At 43.0% G+C, this 18,703-nt stretch overlaps 6 non-coding genes across 6 annotated transcripts; 4 read left to right on the forward strand and 2 right to left on the reverse strand.

Moving 5' to 3' along the window:
* The first annotated feature begins 2,531 nt into the window (after positions 1-2,531).
* On the forward strand, positions 2,532-2,603 carry TRNAG-UCC (transfer RNA glycine (anticodon UCC)). Its single transcript has one exon. It is a non-coding gene; the product is annotated as a tRNA-Gly (tRNA).
* A 2,643-nt stretch (positions 2,604-5,246) lies between these two features.
* On the forward strand, positions 5,247-5,318 carry TRNAG-UCC (transfer RNA glycine (anticodon UCC)). The gene has a single exon. It is a non-coding gene; the product is annotated as a tRNA-Gly (tRNA).
* A 650-nt stretch (positions 5,319-5,968) lies between these two features.
* TRNAD-GUC (transfer RNA aspartic acid (anticodon GUC)) lies at positions 5,969-6,040 on the reverse strand. Its single transcript has one exon. It is a non-coding gene; the product is annotated as a tRNA-Asp (tRNA).
* A 1,553-nt stretch (positions 6,041-7,593) lies between these two features.
* TRNAD-GUC (transfer RNA aspartic acid (anticodon GUC)) lies at positions 7,594-7,665 on the forward strand. Its single transcript has one exon. It is a non-coding gene; the product is annotated as a tRNA-Asp (tRNA).
* Positions 7,666-8,010: 345 nt separating this feature from the next.
* TRNAG-UCC (transfer RNA glycine (anticodon UCC)) lies at positions 8,011-8,082 on the reverse strand. The gene has a single exon. It is a non-coding gene; the product is annotated as a tRNA-Gly (tRNA).
* A 1,799-nt stretch (positions 8,083-9,881) lies between these two features.
* On the forward strand, positions 9,882-9,953 carry TRNAD-GUC (transfer RNA aspartic acid (anticodon GUC)). Its single transcript has one exon. It is a non-coding gene; the product is annotated as a tRNA-Asp (tRNA).
* The last annotated feature ends 8,750 nt before the right edge of the window (positions 9,954-18,703 follow it).

Below are 18,703 nucleotides of genomic sequence, written 5' to 3' on the forward strand. Positions count from 1 at the left end.
CTCGATGATAATGGCTCCTTTCTTCTTTTCTTCACCCCCTTACCCCCCCCCCTCTTCCCCGGCTCCCGGTCCTCTTTCTCCCTCTTGTGCCCACTCCTTCACGTTCATCCCTTCCCTTCCATTTCTTATCACCTGTCTCCTGTCCTCTGACGCCGGCCTGGGCGCGCCATCTACCCCTGACCCCCACCACCCCACCGCCGCTCCCATCTCCTTCCTCACATATTTGGACTTGTTTCCAGGAAACAGGACCTCTGTTGGCCCCTCCAGGCTCTCGGGCCTCTGGCGCTGCTCATACTATACACAGCATCTGCATACACACGTTACTGTGCTTGTGGGGGGTTGAACTTAGCTCCTGGGGTCCCGACTGTCAATCCTGACCTAATTGACGCAAGAGGCTACCAAGATTATCGAACTGTTTTATATCAGCGGGATTGGAGCTTATTTCTATAAAGTAAGCTTGACAACGTATTCTGTTTTTGTTAGCAACGCTAACACAAAAATTATTGATAACGTTTGTGGGGAACTTCCCTCATGTGTATGTTATTTTTATTTTATGTCAGAGTAAATATATTCTGAATACTGAAGCACGGTTGAAAACCTTCGGAAATCCCTGTCACAATATGGCGCTGGTGGTGCCTATGTCACCGGCCGACAACAGATGGGCTTATTCACTTGGGTCAGCGCCTTCTGCAACTTTCCTCTTACCACCAAAGATCACATTCACCCTAAACATCTACCTCCTTAATCTTCATCATCATCATAATCTCTCTCTCTCTCTCTCTCTCTCTCTCTCTCTCTCTCTCTCTCTCTCTCTCTCTCTCTCTCTCTCTCTCTCTCTCTCTCTCTCTCTCTCCTTATTCCTTAGTCTCTCTTGGGAATTCTTTTCAAAATGATGGGATTCTCAAGTCGTGAACTTCTTGTGGAATTTGAGAGGTTGCGAATATTTTCAGGTAGGGAATCTTTGCGGCCCCTTGAGAGATGTCTCTCTACGCGGGCCTCACCTTCCTGACGGAGGATCCGGGTTCCATGGCATCAGGAGCGCGTGAAGGGCAGAGGCAGCACGTGAAGGGCAGAAGCAGCACGTGAAGGGCAGAGGCAGCACATGAAGGGCAGAGGCAGAATATGAAGGGTAGAGGCAGCACGCGAAGGGCAGAGGCAGAATATGAAGGGTAGAGGCAGCACGCGAAGGGCAGAGGCAGCACATGAAGGGCAGAGGCAGCACATGAAGGGCAGAGGCAGCACGTGAAGGGCAGAAGCAGCACGTGAAGGGCAGAGGCAGCACGTGAAGGGCAGAGGCAGCACGTGAAGGGCAGAAGCAGCACGTGAAGGGCAGAGGCAGCACGTGAAGGGCAGAGGCAGCACGTGAAGGGCAGAAGCAGCACGTGAAGGGCAGAGGCAGCACGTGAAGGGCAGAGGCAGCACGTGAAGGGCAGAGGCAGCACGTGAAGGGCAGAGGCAGCACGTGAAGGGCAGAGGCAGCACGTGAAGGGTAGAGGAAGCGCGTGAAGGGCAGAAGTAGCACATGAAGGGCAGAAGCAGCACGTGAAGGGCAGAGGCAGCACGTGAAGGGCAGAAGTAGCACATGAAGGGCAGAGGCAGCACGTGAAGGGCAGAGGCAGCGCGTGAAGGGCAGAGGCAGCACGTGAAGGGCAGAGGCAGCACGTGAAGGGCAGAGGCAGCACGTGAAGGGCAGAGGCAGCACGTGAAGGGCAGAGGCAGCACGTGAAGGGTAGAGGAAGCGCGTGAAGGGCAGAAGTAGCACATGAAGGGCAGAAGCAGCACGTGAAGGGCAGAGGCAGCACGTGAAGGGCAGAGGCAGAACGTGAAGGGCAGAGGCAGCACGTGAAGGGCAGAGGCAGCACGTGAAGGGCAGAGGCAGCACGTGAAGGGCAGAGGCAGCGCGTGAAGGGCAGAGGCAGCGCGTGAAGGGCAGAGGCAGCGCGTGAAGGGCAGAGGCAGCACGTGAAGGGCAGAGGCAGCGCGTGAAGGGCAGAGGCAGCGCGTGAAGGGCAGAGGCAGCGCGTGAAGGGCAGAGGCAGCGCGTGAAGGGCAGAGGCAGCGCGTGAAGGGCAGAGGCAGCGCGTGAAGGGCAGAGGCAGCGCGTGAAGGGCAGAGGTAGCGCGTGAAGGGCAGAGGCAGCGCGTGAAGGGCAGAGGCAGCGCGTGAAGGGCAGAGGCAGCGCGTGAAGGGCAGAGGCAGCGCGTGAAGGGCAGAGGCAGCGCGTGAAGGGCAGAGGCAGCGCGTGAAGGGCAGAGGCAGCGCGTGAAGGGCAGAGGCAGCGCGTGAAGGGCAGAGGCAGCACGTGAAGGGCAGAGGCAGCGCGTGAAGGGCAGAGGCAGCACGTGAAGTTCAGAATGCAGCGCGTGAAGGGCAGAAGCAGCACGTGAAGGGCAGAGGCAGCACGTGAAGGGCAGAAGCAGCACGTGAAGGGCAGAGGCAGCACGTGAAGGGCAGAAGCAGCACGTGAAGTTCAGAATGCAGCGCGTGAAGGGCAGAGGCAGCATAACAGTTTAACAACTCCAACGAATCATGTGATGGTGGTATAGTGGTGAGCATAGCTGCCTTCCAAGCAGTTGACCCGGGTTCGATTCCCGGCCATCGCAAACCGTGTATTTGCTTTTTACTGTAATTTTAACTATCAGATGCTTTACACCAGGAAATAATGTAAGTACAGAGGCAGCACGTGAAGGGCAGAAGAAGCACGCGAAGAACATTAAGAGCAAATGAAGGCAAGAATTTGCGCTTTAGATTTGCTTTGAAATAGACGAAAGATTGACAGTTTCAGTTTAACGTTGACAAATGTAGGGTCCCGAGGCTCGGTAATGATGCCAACTGTCCTCTTACAAAGAACGTCGCATTACGCTCGTATGCGTTACACAAGGCCAAAAATCGTCGTACTTGAAAATGGAAGCGACTCGCGAAAGTGACATACTGTCCCGTTTTCTGTTTTGGGTCCTCTGGTAGGTTAGGAGAGGACACTTTAAAATGACCGTCTTCCTGACGTCGGGAAACCTTAGAAGGCATTTAAAGCCAATAAATCAATATATAAATGTCCGGGATAAATCGAATATGATATTGGCATTACTAGAAGCGTTAGCAACAAAAAACACATTGATCATTGTACTCCTTGTCCTCATAACATCACTTTATAATCACCACACACACTGTAATTATAACAGCACACTGTAATCATCAACACTGTAAGTACCATTACTTACTTGCCATGGCATCGGACAGCACACTGGACTTGTGATCCTGTGGTCCCGGGTTCGATCCCAGGCACCGGGGAGAAACAATGGGCAGAGTTTCTTTCACCCTATGCCCCTGTTTCCTAGCAGTAAAATAAGTACCTGGGTGTTAGTCAGCTGTCACGGGCTGCTTGGGGGTGGAGGCCTGGTCGAGGACCGGGCCGCGGGGACACTAAAAGCCCCGAAATCATCTCAAGATAACAATCATCTCAAGATAACCATGTCCTCATTAGGCTCCCTGAGAACACCTGCTTGAATAGGGCTCATGCGACCAAAACATAAGTAGTTGTACCCTTAAGAATATAGCTTTTTTGAAGGTTTAATTAATAATCTCAGACGTTGATGAAAAACAAAATGCCAGAATATGTTAACAAGTTTGACAACGGGGACTTTACTGAGTTGAACGTCTAGGTATTACTGCGTATTCCAGCATATATGACCGTGACCTCAAGAATCAACTCAGGGGCGTATATACGAGAGGGGGGGGAAGGGGAGATATATACATAAGAGGTATATACATAAATGTATTATTTTATTATTTTGCTCATTAGCACCTCAAATGACGCAACAAGCTGATAGCGAGATACATAAAAATCACTACAAGCCACGTAATTACAACCCCCCAGAAAGCCACCACCATCACCACAGTCACTGCCAAAACAACTACCACCAATACCACAATTACCACCAGAAGAGCGGCTGTTATAACATCTTGTAGATGAGATGGCGACCAAGCAGGCACGCGACGTTGGCACTGAAGGTATACGGCACTATGCTTATCCCGGCGGTTACTATCAAGCTTAATTTGTAATATGATCTGGTCCGAAACTTCTGAGATGTGTTTCATACTTATAATCACTCCCGCTGGAGAATCCCAGCAACACGTGAAGTCTCAGCAACACGCGTGTGTTTGTATGTGTGTGATCCCAGCAATTTGTGTGGTCCCAGCAATTAGTGTGGTCCTAGCAACATGCGAAAACCCAGGATCATTTGTGATTTTAGCAAAATGTGTAGTTCCAGCAACAGGAAGATGTGTGATCTCGCCAACACGTGTTGGTCCAGCAACACATGTAGCCGCAGTAACATGTGCGGTCCCAGAAACCTGCGTGGTTCACAAATGCCTTACCAGCCGGAATGGGAAGTCAAGCTCTAGTACCAGTTATATATATCCACGGTTTACTGGTTTACTGTGATGAACTCTCATGAGGGCGGCGGGCAGGTCTTTCCTCTTGCCTTCCTGAGGTGCTGCGTGAGGCTTCACAACCTCCTCGCTTGGCGACGACGAGGGTGCTGGTCAGATACGGTAAGCGGACCTTCCCATTCCGCTCCTGTATGGGAAGGAGCGGAATGAAACTAGGGTTTCAATATCTAATATCCGGTTCCGGAAAAATCACTCTCCTGTTCAGGCAAGAGGCAATTGGATCCGGAAAAAGGACGCTTCTCCGCACCAATAACATTTTGGATTTCGAGAGTTTTATATATTATTTTGTGTGTGTGTGTGACATAACGTGATTTCTCCAGGGATCGTAGCAGTTGGCATATGTTGGAGCGGCAACAGGAAGCTCAACAAAGCCATCATTTTGTCCTTCATGAGGACTGATTTGGGGCTTTTTTTGTTTTCCTCTGAAACTTCGAAATCCTGAAATAAACGACCAACTTTACTGGCATCGAAATTCAGTTAGCGGGCACGGCCCTGAAACGAACCAATTTTCTATGTAATAAATTGCAAGAAAAAGTTCTGATCGGGACACAGATTGCTGGAAGGCGGAATTGATGGTTGCAGCCACGGAGCGCTGAGACAAGCTGTGTATGACGAACACCAATTAAGTTGCCTATGATGAAATGGGAAGAATTCCAGAGAAATAAATTTGTAAATACACTAAGAGGACAAATGCAAAGAAAACAATATATTTTATATGAATAATGAATAGATGTATAATATATATATATATATTAAATTTTATATATTATAACGGTTTAACAACTGCACTAAACCATGCGATGGTGGTATAGTGGTGAGCATAGCTGCCTTCCAAGCAGTTGACCCGGGTTCGATTCCCGGCCATCGCAAGCCATATATTTGCTTTTTACTGTACCTGGTTGATACCTGGTTGATGGGGTTCTGGGAGTTCTTCTACTCCCCAAACCCGGCCCGAGGCCAGGCTTGACTTGTGAGAGTTTGGTCCACCAGGCTGTTGCTTGGAGCGGCCCGCAGGCCCACATACCCACCACAGCCCGGTTGGTCCGGCACTCCTTGGAGGAATAAATCTAGTTTCCTCTTGAAAATGTCCATGGTTGTTCCGGCAATATTTCTTATGCTTGCTGGGAGGACGTTGAACAACCGCGGACCTCTGATGTTTATACAGTGTTCTCTGATTGTGCCTATGGCACCTCTGCTGTAATTTTAACTATCAGATGCTTTGCACCAGGAAATAATGTAAGTACATTTGGTCAGCTCTGCGACAGTAGGCGGTGCTAATACTATAGATAGGCCTACGAATATAATTGTCTAACTTTATATAGCAGAAATAGTCTAAAACATTCCCAATTGTGCTTCACGGCGATATAATGATACATGTAACAGGTAGTTCAGAATACACCTACAAGTATTGCCAGCGGGCGGCGGCGGCGAAACATGCACCCTACACTCACCCATATACAGAGTGAAAGTTTGAGGAATAAATAACATTTAATTAGAAAACTAGTCGAAAAAATATTGCCTCCCCGGCGGGGAATCGAACCCCGGTCTCCCGCGTGACAGGCGGGGATACTCACCACTATACTACCGAGGAATCGTGCCAGTGTTTATCCTACAAGCTGAATTATAGTGTATACTGAATACATACATACATTAGATTAAATTAGAAGAGTACGACAGCTTGCTGAAATCACTGCTAGAAAAAGCCCTCATCCTTTCTCTCAGCGACTCACAGTGGAAACAGGCCTCCCTTCCTGTCAGACTCGGGGGGCCTCGGCGTGCGCACAGCAACACAATATGCGGTACCAGCGTTTCTGTCCTCTTCAGTGGCATTTGACAACATGGTGAAAGAAATCCTACATGAGCACCTAGTTCAACGGGCAGGGATACATGATCCCAGTTTTACAGACTGCACCTCCAAATGAGTCTCTCTCGCAGGACCAGTACCCCAACCACTGCTTTCTGAAGCCCATAAGCAATCCAGCTGGGATCGCCCCATTGTCGACCAAGAAGCTGCGACAACACCACATGACACTGCCCGACTTAGAGCTGTAGTAGCTCCCCATGCAGGGGACTTCCTATTAGCAGCCCCAATGTCAGCAACTGGCACTCGTCTCACACCGCAGGCCCTCGGAATTGCTGTGGCTCTCCGCATCGCTGCCTCAATCTACACCGAATACAGGTGTATTTGCGGCGAGGCAGTGGCCGACAGGTACGGACGGCATGGCCTTCTCTGCCAAAGGACAGGAGGATGGCATGCAAGACACGGCGAGGTTAACGACATTATCAAGAGAAGCCTTACCATGGCCAGTTGTCCAGCAGAGAGAGAGCCCCATTACCTAATGCCCTGCAACTCTGATGAGCCTGTCGGTCGCCCAGACGGGATCACGGTGAACCCCTGGAAGAATGGTAGACAGTTGGTGTGGGACTACACTTGCGTTTCAACCTTAGCCAACATCTATGTTAACTTCAGTGCTGCACAGGCAGGAGGTGCTGCCAATCACCGGGAAGCGGCCAAGTCACGCAAATACTGAGACCTTGATCACCACTACAATTTTGTCCCCATTGCCTCAGAGACACTTGGTGCCTGGGGTAAAAGTGCTGCAAGTTTTTTTTTGAAGGAGCTGGGGTCCAAGCTAATTGAAACAACTAGAGACCCTAGAGCCGCCAGTTTTCTCTTTCAGCGCCTTAGTGTGGCGATCCAGAGAGGAAATGCTCACTGCATCCATGGTTCCTGCTCGCCATCTGAGCTGGAGGAGCTGTACAACTTGTGACAAGTAGCCTTGTACCCTGCATGTAACCAATGTTGTAACCCTTTTTGTGTAATGAAATTTTAAAATAAAGTTAGATATATATATATATATATATATATATATATATATATATATATATATATATATATATATATATATATATATATATATATATATATATATATATATATACACACACACACTAAAAGAATAGGGGTGGTAGGAGAAGAAAATATCAAAGTGTTCAGTGAGGATCCACAAGGTCTTTTCTGAGTACTCACTATTTTCTTCTCACTATATATATATATATATATATATATATATATATATATATATATTTATATATATTCAGTATACACTATAATTTAGCTTGTAGGATATACAATGCTACGATTCCTCGGTAGTATAGTGGTGAGTATCCCCGCCTGTCACGCGGGAGACCGGGGTTCGATTCCCCGCCGGGGAGGCAATATTTTTTTCAACTAATTATCTAACTAAATGTTATTTATTCCTCAAACTTTCACTCGGTATATGGGTGAGTGTAGGGTGCATGTTTCACCGCCGCCGCCCACTGGCAATACTTGTAGGTGTATTCTGAACTACCTGTTGCATGTATCATTATATCGCCGTGAAGCACAATTGGGAATGTTTTAGACTATTTCTGCTATATAGAGTTAGACAATTATATTCGTAGGTCTATCTATAGTATTAGCACCGCCTACTGTCGCAAAGCTGACCAAATGTACTTACATTATTTCCTGGTGCAATGCATCTGATAGTTAAAATTACAGTAAAAAGCAAATATATGGCTTGCGATGGCCGGGAATCGAACCGGGGTCAACTGCTTGGAAGGCAGCTATGCTCACCACTATACCACCATCGCATGCTTCAGTGCAATTGCTAAACCGTTATACAATCTGTTTTATCGACTTGGATATTTTTTATAGTGAATCATAGTATCTAACGTAGACCAGCTCGCATAATATATATTTAGATATATTATATATAACAACCTTCCCTGTCCCCCAGTCCTCCCCATCATTTCCCCCTCACCCGTCTCCTCGGCCTCCCAACTATTCCCCACTCCACCGTCCCCCTCGTCCTCCCCACCATTCCCCACTCCACCATCCCCTCTTCCTTCCCACCATGCCCCATTCCCCTGTCCCTTTGTCCTCCCCACCATTTTTCATTCCCCCATCCCTTCGTCCCCACCATCCCAAACTCCTCCGCCCCCTCGTCCTTCCCCACCAATACCCACTCCCTTGTCCCCTCGTCCTCCCCACCATCTCACTTCCGTCCCCTCGTCATCCCCACCATTCCCCACTCCCTCGCCCGATGCCTTCCCAAATGGTCTGATGTTCCCATCAGAAAATTGGGAACATCAAGTGATCTGATGTTCCCATCACTGAAATATAAGAAAAACAGTTAAAAAATTAAATGGAAATATGAACTGGATGGGGGGCGGTGTGCAGGACAAACATATAAATTTTGACACTAGCTCTCCACATATGTCAGTTGCTTAATTTAGAACCTGTACTTGAGGTCGATCTCGAACCCATTGTTGATGTGACGACTTATATTGAATTTTGTAACTAGCTCATCAAGATTGTAACTTGCTTGACTAAATGAATTGTGGGGTTCAGTCCCTGAGCCCATTATGTGCCTCTGTAACCCTTTCCACTACCGCCCACAAGATGGGTATGGGGTGCATAATAAATGAACTAAACTAACTAACTAATATGAACAAATAAAAAAATTAACTATACTCACGAAATGAACGACATGGTAAACAACACAGCTCAATTCTAATGCAATTCACACAAAATAATTAAATGAAAATGAAAATAAATCAAAATCTATGAAAATTCAATTTATCAATGCAATCAGAAACATTGAAATGAAAAAATTGTAACATATTTAGAATAGCATGTGTGTTGCTCTTACATGCAACAGATGGCGTTGTTTATGAAGAAAAGCATAGTTTTACCTGTCACAGGTGTGGCATCTATACTTATACTTTCGAAATAAACGGTATGGTAAACAACACAACTCAATTCCAACACAATGTCACAAAATATTTCAACAAAAAATAAAATAAATCGAAATCTATGAAAATAAAATTTATCAATGCAATCGGAAACATTGAAATGGAATTCGTGACATATTTAGTATAGCGTGCATGTTGCTATTATGTGCAACAGATGCCGCTGTTTTTCAAAAAAAAAACACCTGATTTTTTCCTGTCACATGTGAGGAATGTATATAGTAGATATAGAAAAAGACGCGCATATTGAACTGCAACGTTGTGTCAAAGTTTCAAAGCAATCGGTAAAGAGCTTTCGAAGATTTCCCCTCACATGAAAAACACTTTTTCAGAAAAAGCATGTTTTCTTTTACCGTCACAGACGTGACATCTATATAGTATGTATATAAAAACCTGCTCGGATGCGAATGGAACGTTGTGTGAAAATTTCAAAGCAATCGGTGAAGAACTTTCGGAGATTAGCGGTCATGCACAAACAAACATATATATATATATATATATATATATATATATATATATATATATATATATATATATATATATATATATATATATATATATATATATATATATATATATACATATATATATATATACACACAGTATAATTGAGCTTGTAGGATTAAAGCTGCCACGATTCCTCGGTAGTATAGTGGTGAGTATCCCCGCCTGTCACGCGGGAGACCGGGGTTCGATTCCCCGCCGGGGAGGTGATTTTTTTCGACTGATTCTATAATTAAATGTTACATATCCATCTACCCACTTTTTCACATTTTACTAAACAGATTATGTAAGTTTGCTAATAGTAATTTTAATCGAACAGTTCGAAGGATATTTTCATATAACCTGGAGTCCAGACAAATGCTTTAACATGATATGTACATGACAGATGTAATAGAACCTATGAACACCACACCAAAATTAAATATTTTTTTGTATCCCCAGAGTCAAGCTAAATCTGAGCAAACACCTCTACGCAAATAAAGGGACCTAGTCTATGGAACTCGCTCCCTAACGAATTAAAAAGGTGTCCAACTTACACCGTATTCAAAAGTAAAACCAAAAAGTACCAAATTTCATCCTAATAAGTTTCCTACCTAGTGCTTCAAACTCTCTCTGTATCTTGTGCTTCCTATTTCCATAAAATTCTGGCCGTCCTCATAAACAAAGGCCAAAGTCCCTTCCATGCACCATACAAATAATCGCCAACTGAACCTAAACACCTAACCTAACCTATGCCTATATATGCACAATAGGCTAATATATTATAATATTACTTTATATTTGAGAAAATTCCTGTTTTAAATGAAAAGCAAGTTAAAATTGATGAATGCGTCTGTGGGGTCGACCGCTGGATGTAATGGACTTGAGTCGAGGATGGGTTGCAATATGTGTGCCTAAGACATGCAACTTCGCCATTGTAATCACTGCCATCAACTTATAACGTAGTTATGTTTAACGCAAATTTTGCTAAAATGCACATATTTAAATTCTTCAAATTTTGCTTCAATGTACCAACTAATAATTATCTATTAGATTAAGAACCTGCCCGAAACGCTATGTGTATTAATGGCTTTGCAAGAATGTAAAAACACCAATGTAATTATAGCACCTATTTGCTGAAACAAAAAATTACATTTTGTAATTCTGAATTAGGTCAAATAACATACTAAAACAATTTAAAACTAGCGTCGCCCACACGCCCACGTAACAGTCAAAACCTCCATATAAAACCGGTCACGCGTCTGGGAACGATCGATACGACTCTCCAGGTGGGAGCGAGCAACACAAGCCACTACAGCTTGATGAGACTCGAGCCGTGGCAATTCCCTGATGAAGCAAGTAGTGTACAGACCCAAGACTCAATGGGACTGCCACTATACTAAAGCATTTCAAAATATCCCCCCCCCCCGGAGCAGCTCATCCTGGTAAACAATAGTCAAATACTCATTAATCCTGCCGGCAAACCCCATATTTATGATGAAAAAAAAACCGCACTACACACGACTCACAACAGTTCGAACTTTTTATCGAACAGTGCTTCGCTTTTATGTTCAAACTGCACTTCTAGAATTACAGTACTTAGCCCAGGTACTGCTAAGAATTTGCCACGGCGATCAGCTTAACGTAAGCTGTTTGCCAGGGCTGTAAGTCACTTACGTCGTACGCAGAACGTCTACTTTAGAATCAAAAGTCTTGTGATTAAGGAGAGGGCGACACTTGTGGTTCTTTGGCACCTGAACATGTGTTGCAAAGCTTTCATCCATCTTTCACGCATGATTACATCTGCAATATTTCAAAACCACTGAGTTCTTTTCCACTGAATAAAAGGTCTCAGAAGACTGGGAAAAAGATCACTTACACCACAGATAACTTCAAGATAACCTTTAGATAACCTCATGATAACTACTTGCCGGATTTCTTAGCAGATCTTCTGGTGGCGCTGAGATACACAGAAATATATTATATACTTATATTTAATATATACTGTACATATATTTAATATATACTGTACATATATTTAATATATACTGTACATATATTTAATATATACATATATTTAATATATACTGTACATATATTTAATATATACATATATTTAATATATACATATATTTAATAGATTCCTCCCTAATATATTAGGACCAGGCAGTGATGCCAGCAACGGTACTAAGACCAGGCAGTGTTGCCAGCAACGGTACTAAGACCAGGCAGTGTTGCCAGCAACGGTACTAAGACCAGGCAGTGTTGCCATTAACGGTACTAAGACCAGGCAGTGTTGCCAGCAACGGTACTAAGACCAGGCAGTGTTGCCAGCAACGGTACTAAGACCAGACAGTGTTGCCAGCAACGGTACTAAGACCAGGCAGTGTTGCCAGCAACGGTACTAAGACCAGGCAGTGTTGCCAGCAACGGTACTAAGACCAGGCAGTGTTGCCATTAACGGTACTAAGACCAGGCAGTGTTGCCAGCAACGGTACTAAGACCAGGCAGTGTTGCCAACGACGCTAGGTCCTCTGCACAAAATACTGGAAACGTGTCGATAACGTGGAATATTAAACCTAACGGCCAGTTGTGAATTGGTTTGGTGTTGAATTTAAGGCTCCGTCAACCTCCGGAGGGTTCTTAAGCCACTACAATAGCCTACTAATTGATAAAGATTAAGCCACCCAAGAGGTGGCACGGACATGAATAGCCCGTAAAATAGACTACTGACCAACCAGTAAGTATACTTCAGTTCTTAACATAGTCTAGGACTAAAGGAAATTCATTGTATATATTGAAGTGAGGTGTACTTCTCGATGCATATTTTCCTATTAAACATACTTTCTTTTGAAGAATAAATGTTGAATATCAGTTTCAGTTAAAGCAAAGTATGAGAGATTTTTATAAACAAATCCAGATAACTTTTATAAATTGCATGTGATTTGTGAACACCAACATCACCAATACTCACCATCACCACCATCACAAACACCAACATCACCACCATCACCACCATCACAAACATCACCACTACCCGCACCAACATCGCCATCACCACTACCACCACCGCTGCTGCTACTGCTGCACATTGCCCTGGTAATAGTATACTCACCCAGTTGTTCTTGCGGGTGGGGGTTGAGCTTTGGTTCTCTGGTCCCGCCTCTCAACTGTCAATCAACTGGTGTACAGATTCCTGAGCCTACTGGGCTCTATCATATCTACATTTGAAACTGTGTATGGAGTCAGCCTCCACCACATCACAACTTAATGCATTCCATTCGTTAACTACTCTGACACTGAACAAATTATTTATAATTTGGAAAGTTTTGGAAAGTTGCTAATGTCATACCAGTATTTAAGAAAGGAGATAGATCACTTGCGTCTAACTATCGACCAATTAGCCTAACGTCTATTGTGGGAAAGTTACTCGAATCTATAATAGCAAATAAAATTCGTCTTCATCTTGAAAAACATAAATTAATAATTGAGTCGCAACAATGGTTTTATAAATGGCCGTTCATGTTTAACAAATTTGTTATCTTTTTATTCTAGCATTGTTGAGGCAGTTGATAGTGGTAAGGATTGCGATGTTGTGTACCTTGACTTTAGCAAAGCTTTTGATACAGTGCCACATGAAAGACTGATTAAAAAGTTAGAGTCTCATGGTATTGGGGGTGCTATATTAAGCTGGATTAGGGCATGGCTATACCAAAGGAAACAGAGAGTTAGTATAAATGGAGTCAAAGTCAGAGTGGGAAAATGTTGTAAGTGGGGTGCCTCAGGGCTCTGTCCTGGGACCTCTGTTGTTTATAATATATATAAATGATTTAGATTCAGGTTTGAGTAGCAACATTTGCAAATTTGCCGATGATACGAAAATCGGTAGGGAAATTAATTCGGAGGAGGACTCACTATCACTTCAAGTTGATCTAGATAGGGTTTTGAAATGGTCGAAGGATTGGCAGATGCAGTTTAATGCTGATAAATGTAAAGTTCTGAGGTTAGGTAATGATGATAGGGTTACAAGATACGAGCTAGATGGTGTTGAGATTGCGAAGTCGAATTGCGAAAGGGATCTGGGAGTTATGATTAGCAAGAATTTAAAACAAAAGGATCAATGCATAAATGTTCGTAATAAGGCAAATCGGACACTTGGATTTATTAATCGCAGCGTTAGTAACAAGACACCTGGTGTGGTTCTCAAGCTATATCTTGCTCTAGTTAGGCCCCATTTAGATTATGCAGTTCAGTTTTGGTCGCCATATTATAGAATGGATATAAATTCACTTGAACGTGTCCAGCGTAGGATGACTAAGTTAATTCCCCAAATTAGAAATCTTTCATATGAAGAAAGATTAACAAAGCTTAAGTTGCATTCACTGGAAAGGCGAAGAGTTAGGGGTGACATGATAGAGGTTTACAAGTGGGTGAATGGACATAACAAAGGGGATATTAATAGGGTATTAAAAGTATCAACACAAGACAGAACACGAAACAATGGGTATAAATTGGATAAGTTTAGATTTAGGAAAGACTTGGGTAAATACTGGTTCAGTAACAGGGTTGTTGATTTGTGGAACCAATTGCCGCGTAACATTGTGGAGGTGGGGTCCCTCGATTGTTTCAAGCATGGGTTGGACATGTATATGAGTGGGATTGGTTGGTTATAAATAGGAGCTGCCTCGTATGGGCAAATAGGCCTTCTGCAGTTGCCTTTGTTCTTATGTTCTTATGTTCTTAATGTCTCTGTGACTCTTTTGGGTACTAAGATTCCACCTGTGTTCCCTTGTTCGTGTTCCACCGAACAGAGGGAACAGAGTTTGTCTTTGTCCACCCTGTATGATGTCTTTCTTTATCGATTCTGTTGCTACTCTTTCTTCTGTCCTGTCAACATACGGTATATTGATATGTGGAAGCTGGTCAGAATTGTATTTCACCTTTGTAAACACACATTAATGAGGCTATGTAAAAAGACATCTCGAACTAGATGGTGTTGTGATTGCGAAGTCGGATTGCGAAAGGGATCTGGGAGTTATGATTAGTAAGAATTTAAAACAAAAGGATCAATGCATAAATGTTCGTAATAAGGCAAATCGGACACTTGGATTTATTAATCGCAGCGTTAGTAACAAGACACCTGGTGTGGTTCTCAAGCTATATCTTGCTCTAGTTAGGCCCCATTTAGATTATGCAGTTCAGTTTTGGTCGCCATATTAAATCCTAAATCCTAAAGGGTTTTTTCAGTTATATCGTACTAAGACTAGGGAAAGGATAGGTCCATTAAAAACTGAGACAGGTCAAATAACAGATAGTGATGAAGAGATGAGTAGTATTTTTAATAAATATTTTGTATCTGTATTTACTAAAGAGGAACTTAACAATATGCCTTCAGCCGAACAAGTCTATGTGGGTGGGGACGAGGACAGGTTGACGAGTTTAGCAGTTACCAGGGAGGATGTTCTTAAACAAATAGTAAAACTCAAACCAAACAAATCCCCAGGGCCGGATGAAGTGTTTGCCAGGGTGCTTAAAGAATGCAAAGAGGAGCTTTGTGACCCACTGTCAACCATATTTAATAAATCAATAGAGTCAGGCAGAGTGCCAGAGTTTTGGAAAGTTGCTAATGTGATACCAGTTTTTAAAAAAGGAGATAGATCACTTGCGTCTAACTATCGACCAATTAGCCTAACGTCTATTGTGGGAAAGTTACTCGAATCTATAATAGCAAATAAAATTCGTCTTCATCTTGAAAAACATAAATTAATAATTGAGTCGCAACATGGTTTTATAAATGGCCGTTCATGTTTAACAAATTTGTTATCTTTTTATTCTAGCATTGTTGAGGCAGTTGATAGTGGTAAGGATTGCGATGTTGTATACCTTGACTTTAGCAAAGCTTTTGATACAGTGCCACATGAAAGACTGATTAAAAAAATAGAGTCTCATGGTATTGGGGGTGCTATATTAAGCTGGATTAGGGCATGGCTATACCAAAGGAAACAGAGAGTTAGTATAAATGGAATCAAGTCAGAGTGGGAAAATGTTGTAAGTGGAGTGCCTCAAGGCTCTGTCCTGGGACCTCTGTTGTTTATAATATATATAAATGATTTAGATTCAGGTTTGAGTAGCAACATTTGCAAATTTGCCGATGATACGAAAATCGGTAGGGAAATTAATTCGGAGGAGGACTCACTATCACTTCAAGTTGATCTAGATAGGGTTTTGAAATGGTCAAAGGATTGGCAGATGCAGTTTAATGCTGATAAATGTAAAGTTCTGAGGTTAGGTAATGATGATAGAGTTACAAGATACGAGCTAGATGGTGTTGTGATTGCGAAGTCGGATTGCGAAAGGGATCTGGGAGTTATGATTAGTAAGAATTTAAAACAAAAGGATCAATGCATAAATGTTCGTAATAAGGCAAATCGGACACTTGGATTTATTAATCGCAGCGTTAGTAACAAGACACCTGGTGTGGTTCTCAAGCTATATCTTGCTCTAGTTAGGCCCCATTTAGATTATGCAGTTCAGTTTTGGTCGCCATATTATAGAATGGATATAAATTCACTTGAACGTGTCCAGCGTAGGATGACTAAGTTAATTCCCCAAATTAGAAATCTTTCATATGAAGAAAGATTAACAAAGCTTAAGTTGCATTCACTGGAAAGGCGAAGAGTTAGGGGTGACATGATAGAGGTTTACAAGTGGATGAATGGACATAACCGGGGGGATATTAATAGGGTATTAAAAGTATCAACACAGGACAGAACACGAAACAATGGATATAAATTGGATAAGTTTAGATTTAGGAAAGACTTGGGTAAATACTGGTTCAGTAACAGGGTTGTTGATTTGTGGAACCAATTGCCGCGTAACATTGTGGAGGTGGGGTCCCTCGATTGTTTCAAGCACGGGTTGGACAAGTATATGAGTGGGATTGGGTGGTTATAGAATAGGAGCTGCCTCGTATGGGCCAATAGGCCTTCTGCAGTTACCTTTGTTCTTATGTTCTTATGTTCTTATATTATAGAATGGATATAAATTCACTTGAACGTGTCCAGCGTAGGATGACTAAGTTAATTCCCCAAATTAGAAATCTTTCATATGAAGAAAGATTAACAAAGCTTAAGTTACATTCACTGGAAAGGCGAAGAGTTAGGGGTGACATGATAGAGGTTTACAAGTGGATGAATGGACATAACCGGGGGGATATTAATAGGGTATTAAAAGTATCAACACAGGACAGAACACGAAACAATGGATATAAATTGGATAAGTTTAGATTTAGGAAAGACTTGGGTAAATACTGGTTCAGTAACAGGGTTGTTGATTTGTGGAACCAATTGCCGCGTAACATTGTGGAGGTGGGGTCCCTCGATTGTTTCAAGCACGGGTTGGACAAGTATATGAGTGGGATTGGGTGGTTATAGAATAGGAGCTGCCTCGTATGGGCCAATAGGCCTTCTGCAGTTACCTTTGTTCTTATGTTCTTATGTTCTTAACACTGTTTATGTAGGACAGACGTAAATCTGTGTATTTTTTAATGAACAAATCCACAAGGGCCGTGATGAGGGTTCGAACCTACGTCCGGAATAATCCCGGACGTAGGTTCGAATCCTCATCACGGCCCTTGTGGATTTGTTCATTTGATATATCACGTTATTGTGATTTCTGTGTGTGTATTGTGTATTTTTGTTTGTAGGTTAGATTAAAATTTTAAAAGCATACAATCACCTTCTGTGGTTGATTGTTCAATAAATCACTGAATTATATGTTTAACAGATCTCTAACCCTGTCCATGGAGGACAGAAGAAAACTGTATATATGATGGTTAGCATTGGTTAGCAAATGTGTGGCCACGTCTGTGGTAGAAAAATAAACAAAAATATATATAAATACATATACGGTATATTATGTGTGTGTAAATCACGAAAATTAACACGTGATGAAAAATGTGACAGTGTCAGACCACGAAGGAAGAACTGAAACAGGAATTTCCTTAGGTACTTTCGTACATAATAATACATCTTCCGAAGGGATACCCTTCTGAAGACGTAATTTCAATTCAAGGAATTGAAGGAAGATTCAATTCTTCCTTCGTGGTCTGACACTGTCACAGTATATTATGTATACGGTCTGCGTCACCACTTAGTGTCCTATCTCTTCTAAACACCAACTGGTCAATAGCCCGCGTACCTGGATCAAATCCAAGTTTCTACAGGTCAAGTTGGCTTTCTTAAGTTACCGGTACAATATTTGTCAATTCAAACACGTCACACATTGTACTCATGAGCTGCAATCTCTGGTCATCCTGTTCCGACTGGATTGTCGGAACTTTCCCATTCGCATTCAGCATGCGGGACCTATCCATTCACCACCCGCCTCCCGCTCACCTGAAAGCCAGTTACCTAATACAGGCCCCTTTGAAAATATAAATAAAATTATATAATATACAAAATCTTATCATGTCTTTCCTCCGAGACATTCGGTTGGTGTATATATGTCTAAAACTCTCGAGTATATATATTTTCTTCAGGCATATTATGGCAAGACCCTACATAAATTCGCTATTACTTCCGTTCGAGTGAACATTTGGACATTGAGGGCATCAAAATATACGAACTAACGTCAGTCTTCCTGAAGAAACTCCGTTATTTACAACGTGCTTTAAAAAAATGTTTTTTGTCCTGTTGTTTATCCCTGAGGAAATGACGCCGGGAGACTGTTCCTTCACAAGAATAATGGATCTGAATGGGAAAGGTAGTAATGGGGAGAGTAATGGACTCGTCATGGGAGGAGCGAGACACTTGCATGGGGGAGAGTAATGAACTTGGTAAGGGTGGAAGAGCGTGATTGTATTGACCCCATGGCTGGCTGAGGCTCTGTGAAATTCATCAGTGCATGAGAGTGAGGCTGTGTGCATTCATGTTGCGTCACAGACGGGATTACACATGCACCGTCCAAGCCCAGCCCG

This window comes from Procambarus clarkii, chromosome 18 (assembly GCF_040958095.1).
Source record: "Procambarus clarkii isolate CNS0578487 chromosome 18, FALCON_Pclarkii_2.0, whole genome shotgun sequence".
Taxonomy (NCBI): domain Eukaryota; kingdom Metazoa; phylum Arthropoda; class Malacostraca; order Decapoda; family Cambaridae; genus Procambarus; species Procambarus clarkii.